This window comes from Triticum urartu, chromosome 1A (assembly GCF_056163025.1).
Source record: "Triticum urartu cultivar PI428250 chromosome 1A, HENAU_Tu73, whole genome shotgun sequence".
Lineage (NCBI taxonomy): Eukaryota > Viridiplantae > Streptophyta > Magnoliopsida > Poales > Poaceae > Triticum > Triticum urartu.
Window position 1 is genome coordinate 410,315,966 of NC_141873.1, and position 5,541 is coordinate 410,321,506.

Genomic DNA, 5,541 nt, shown 5'->3' on the forward strand with positions numbered 1-5,541 from the left:
GGGACCCACCTGGTCGAAGCGTACATAGTGTTGTCATTCTAGTCGCGAACGTGTACGTACATATATACTGGTGGATGTAGAGGCGCGCACGTGTCGTAGTAGAGGCGGCCAAGGTGCAAGAAAGAAAATACAGCCATGTATGTGTACATACGGGCGGGGTCTCGAACGCCTACTCGCGCATACGTACGGTGAGGGCTCGTGTACATGGCTGGGTCAGAACGGAGAAACATCGTCGTCGTCGTGTTCATGGGTCAGAACGGAATGCGTGGTCGTGTTCATCGGGAGGGCTTGGACGGAAGAGGCGATGGAAACGAGGCCTGGCATACCACACAACAGAGGAAACCGGCCTCCTACGGTCGAAACGGGGGTCCTGTTGATCGAGAGGGGTGTGGCGTACCGCAAAATGGAGGAAACGGACCTCCTACGGTCGAAACGGGGGTCCTGTTGATCGGGAGGGGTGTGGCGTACCGCAAAACGGAGGAAATGGACCTCCTACGGTCAAAATGGGGGTCCTGTTGATCGGGAGGGGTGTGGCCTACCGCAAAACGGAGGAAACAGACTTGTGTTGGAGCGCTACGGTCGAAACGGGGGTCCTGTTCATCGGGAGGGGTGTGGCGTACCACAAAACGGGACTCCACGGGATACTATTCATCTCCACCGTCGACCCCCTTCAGCCTCCACGAGCTACTGTTCATCCACCGTCGACCTCCTCCAGCCTCCACGGGCTCCTGTTCATCCAGCCTCCACCGCGCGCTACTCCACCGGCTACTGTTCAACCACCCCTCCACCATCTACTGTTCATCCAGCCCTCCACACCACAGGGTCCTGTTCAACCACCCCTCTATGGGCACCCCTCCACTGTCTATTGTTCATCCTGCTCTCCACGTGGTGGTCTTGTTCATCCAGCCCTTCACGGGGTCCTGTTCATCCAGCCCAACCGGCTCGATCGATCGGGGTCCTGTTCATCTAGAGGCAACACCATGGGGTCATGTTCATCCACCCCCACCGGGAACTATTCATCCAACCCCCCCCCCCCCCCCCGCAACGCTCACTGTTCATCCAGAGGCATCATCGGTCGGCTTCAGTTAGCAGCAGTAGCCAAGGAATCGCTCGATTGGGTTCAGTTAACAGCCGTCGATTGATCGCTCAGGTTCATTAACGCGTAGCCTGCAGTGCAATCGCTCGGGTTCAGTAGGAGCCCAACGCCTCGCTCAGGTTCAGTTAGAGCCAACGCCTCGCACACACGCGCGTACGTGTACGAGAGAAACGCGCATCGCTCGGCCCCCGACCTCCCACCGTAACCGAGAACTCCTTGAAATTTTCCTCCCCCTCGCTTCTACCATGGTTTTTTCCGTCATGGACGGCCCAAAGAATGTCATGCAGCTGCGTCTCTGGGCCGCCCAGGACAAAAAGCTCATTTTCTGTCATGATTTTTTGTCATAGGAGTAGGAGCCCACCACATCTATGATGATACCGGGTTTTGTCACAATTATCGTCATAGAAGTGTCATATGTATGACAGAAAAAAAATTCGTTCGGCCCAAAATGTCACGGATCTGTCTTTTTTTTGTAGTGGGTAGATGTTCGGGGTCACGGCGAGGAACTTGATGCATCATTAAACTTGGCGTCCAAGGAATTCTGCGTAGTCGTACACGAGTCATAGTCGAACTTGACGGTTCCGTTACACGGTTCTTCGGAGACGGTAGTTGTTCTCGGTTCGTAGACGAGCTTGACGGATCCGAGGGCTCCGGCAATCGGGGCACTTGGCGCAACACCGTGAAGTCGTACACATTCCGTAGATGTTCATGTCATCGGTGTCTTGGTACTTGGGGTCTTCGGACTTTCCGGTCCCGTTCTTGCGACGACAGTCGTGCACGTTCGTTCGGAGAGGTACTTGGTCTTGTGAAGAGGTACTTTGTGGTAGTGGTACTTGGTGTAAACCCACGGAGATGGTCTTGACATGCAACGAGCAACAACGTGGTGTACAGATGCAGAAGTGGTCTTGCCGGTGTCGCGGCCGGAGCGGGGTGGCCCTGGCAAGGTCCTGTCCTGGGTCGGCGTTGGTCGGTGGTGAGTAGCAGCTCGGGCCGAGGGCCCGTGGTGGTCCTGCTCCGCACGAAGGAGTAGAAGAGGTCAACGGATGGCGACGGCATGCACGCACGCGGAGGACAAGACGAGCAGGTGGCGTCCATGGCTCCATACCCCGGCGAAGCAGCAAGGACCGACGCAGACGACGAGGAGGCCACAGGGAGGCGACGAGTAGGTCTCCGGCACGGGCGTCTGACGAGATGACTCGACGACGACCTGCTGCTGGCAGCGTGCTCCGGCGAGGCCGGCATCAGGCCGCGTGGCCCGCGGGTGAGCAGCGAGGGCGTGGAAGCAGAAGTAGCAGAGGAAGGGGGGTTGCATGGAGGGCGTCGTGCTCGCCGGCGTGAGGTGCGCGCCGATGAGGAAAATCCAGGGAGGAGAAGGGGCGCGTCGGGGTCCAGGACGAGGACTGGCTGGAGGAGGATGCGCGGGTCGCGGGAGGAACTGGCGCGGGGAGCTCCTCTCTGGACGGAGCTGCAGGCGGCTGTGGGGTTGACGAGGTACTCTGGCAGCGGCGCTAGGAGGGGGATGAGGGGATCGGAGAGAGGTAAAAGGGGATCGAGCGCGGCTGACAAGTTCGATGCGTGCGTGAGTCTCTGGCGGTGCAGGAGGAGAATGAGGGGAGAGGGAGAGATCGAAGGAGAGGGTGGTTTCGGTCGTGCCTAGTGGCTGCTAGGGTTAGATCCGGTGCGGGCTGGGCCTTAGGAGTTTGGTAGGCCGGCCTGGCCCAGTGGCTTGCGGGTGCTGGGCTCTCTCTCCCTCCCTCTTAAAACTACTTTAACAAAAACATTAGAGAGAAAGGAAAAAAAGGAAGAGGGATTCGGAACGAATTTGAGCATGCGGGTAATTTTTCTAGACTCACAAAAACGTGCATGTTCACAGAAAAATAGAAGTGGCAAGATTGAAAGATCTGGATTCAAATCCATTTGAATTTAATTCAAATGGTTTGAGTAAGTTCAAGGTTTTCCAGAGTCCAAAAATGTTGGGAATTTTGGTGGAGCTCGGGAAAGATGAAAGAATTTGCGGCAAAGTTGGAGGCCAAGAATTGAGAAGGAAAAGGCATGGAACTTAACTGTAAGTGTGTTATGGTGATTCCAAAATAATGGAATATTTAAAATATAGCTCCCTAATAATAGTAGGAGACTTTTATATGTTATAAAGAGAATTTCACCATGTGAACTCCCTCGATTGAAATGGATCAAAGATCCATGCCATTTATTTAGTTGAGTTAAAAAAATGACATGATGGCATGATGACATGATGCAATGCACAAATGCATAGATGAATGCAATAGACAAAACAAATTACCCGACGAAACTCGGAAAACCAAGGAAGGCATCTGAAGCTCCGGTCTTGGGGCGTTACCAAGCTCCAGCGATCCATTTATGGACTGGTGCAAGCCTCTCGGAGTTGGAATATACGCTTTGATAGTGTGATCAAAGCATATGGTTTTATACAGACTTTTGGAGAAGCCTGTATTTACAAGAAAGTGAGTGGGAGCTTTGTAGCATTTCTGATATTATATGTAGATGACATATTGCTGATCGGAAATGATACTAAATTTCTGAATAGCATAAAAGGATACTTGAATAAGAATTTTTCAATGAAAGACCTCGGTGAAGCTGCTTATATATTGGGCATCAAGATCTATAGAGATAGATCAAGACACTTAATTGGACTTTCACAAAGCACATACCTTGATAAAGTTTTGAAGAAGTTCAAAATGGATCAAGCAAAGAAAGGGTTCTTGCCTGTGTTACAAGGTGTGAAGTTGAGTCAGACTCAATGCAGGAGATAGAAACAAAATGAAAGTCATTCCCTGTGCTTCATCCATAGGTTCTATCATGTATGCAATGCTGTGTACCAGACCTGATGTGTGCCTTGCTATTAGTTTAGAGGGGAGGTACCAAAGTAATCCAGGAGTGGATCACTGGACAACGGTCAAGAACATCCTGAAATACCTGAAAAGGACTAAGGATATGTTTCTCGTTTATGGAGGTGACAAAGAGCTCGTCGTAAACGGTTACGTCGATGCAAGCTTTGACACTGATCCGGATGACTCTAAGTCACAAACCGGATACGTATTGTTTTATTGAATGGTGGAGATGTCAGTTGGTGTAGTTCCAAGCAAAGCGTCGTGGCGGGATCTACGTGTGAAGCGAAGTACATAGCTGCTTCAGAAGTAGCAAATGAAGGAGTCTGGATGAAGGAGTTCATATCCGATCTAGGTGTCTATAAGTGTAACTATCCCTGGGTGGTTTTGGTAATTCCTAACAACATATAGCTCATTGAGCTAATGCTATTCCAATATGAATATTTCAGGAAAGCTCAGTGATTGGCATGACATGGATTAGAAAGTGGACCCTTCAAAATGCTAAGGATAAAAGATTGGCTCAAGCTCAAAGCACAAGTCTCTGCATTTTTTATATTAGTGATCCAAGATCACATTGAGTCTATAGGAAAAGCCAAAACTATTAAGAAGGGATGATGTGTTGCTTAATGAGGTGCTTGCTCAAAATGCTTAGTGATATGCTCCAAAACCCTCCACTACTTTCTCCCATCCACTTATGTCCCAAACCAAAAGTCAAACTCGGCGCCACCGATTCTTTTCTATCCGGCGCCGACGAGTTCAGTTGACATAGCCACTGCCAGAAACCCTAATCAGTTCGGTCTCATCGATAGGGATCTCGGTCTCACCAAGATGGGATTGTAATCTCTCTGTTTACCCTTCGTAACATTTTGGTAAAACCGAGATGAGCAATCGGTCCCACCGAGATTGCAATGTAAACTCTCAGTTTCCCTTTCGTAACACTTCGGTCCAACCGAGATGAGCGAATCGGTCCCACCGAGTTTGCCTGACCAACTCTTTTTTAATCCATTACCAAAATCGGTCTCACCGAGTTTGTGTAATTGGTCTCACCGAGATTACTTTATGCCCAAACCCTAACGAAATCGGTCCCACCGAGTTGACATGTCGGTCCCACCAAGAATCCTAACGTTCACATTTTAAACTAAATCGGTCTGACCGAGTTTCATGATTCGGTCCCACCGAGTTTGGTGATTTTTGTGTAATGGTTAGATTTTGTGTGGAGGCTATAAATACCCCTCCACCCACTTTTCATTCAAGGAGAGAGCCATCAGAACATGCCTACACTTCCAATACACATTTTCTGAGAGAGAACTACCTACACTTGTGTTGAGGTCAAGATATTCCATTCCAACCACATAAATCTTGATCTCTAGCCTTCCCCAAGTTGCTTTCCACTCAAATCCTCTTTCTACCAAATCCAATCTTATGAGAGAGAGTTGAGTGTTGGGGAGACTATCATTTGAAGCACAAGAGCAAGGAGTTCATCATCAACACACCATTTGTTACTTCTTGGAGAGTGGTGTCTCCTAGATTGACTAGGTGTCGGTGTCAAAACCGGCGGATCTCACGTAGGGGGTCCCGAAC

The 5,541-nt window shown here is 50.2% G+C and overlaps 1 pseudogene; it reads right to left on the reverse strand.

Moving 5' to 3' along the window:
- Positions 1-1,802: 1,802 nt before the first annotated feature.
- On the reverse strand, positions 1,803-2,437 carry LOC147991466 (uncharacterized; annotated as a pseudogene).
- Between the last annotated feature and the right edge of the window lie 3,104 nt (positions 2,438-5,541).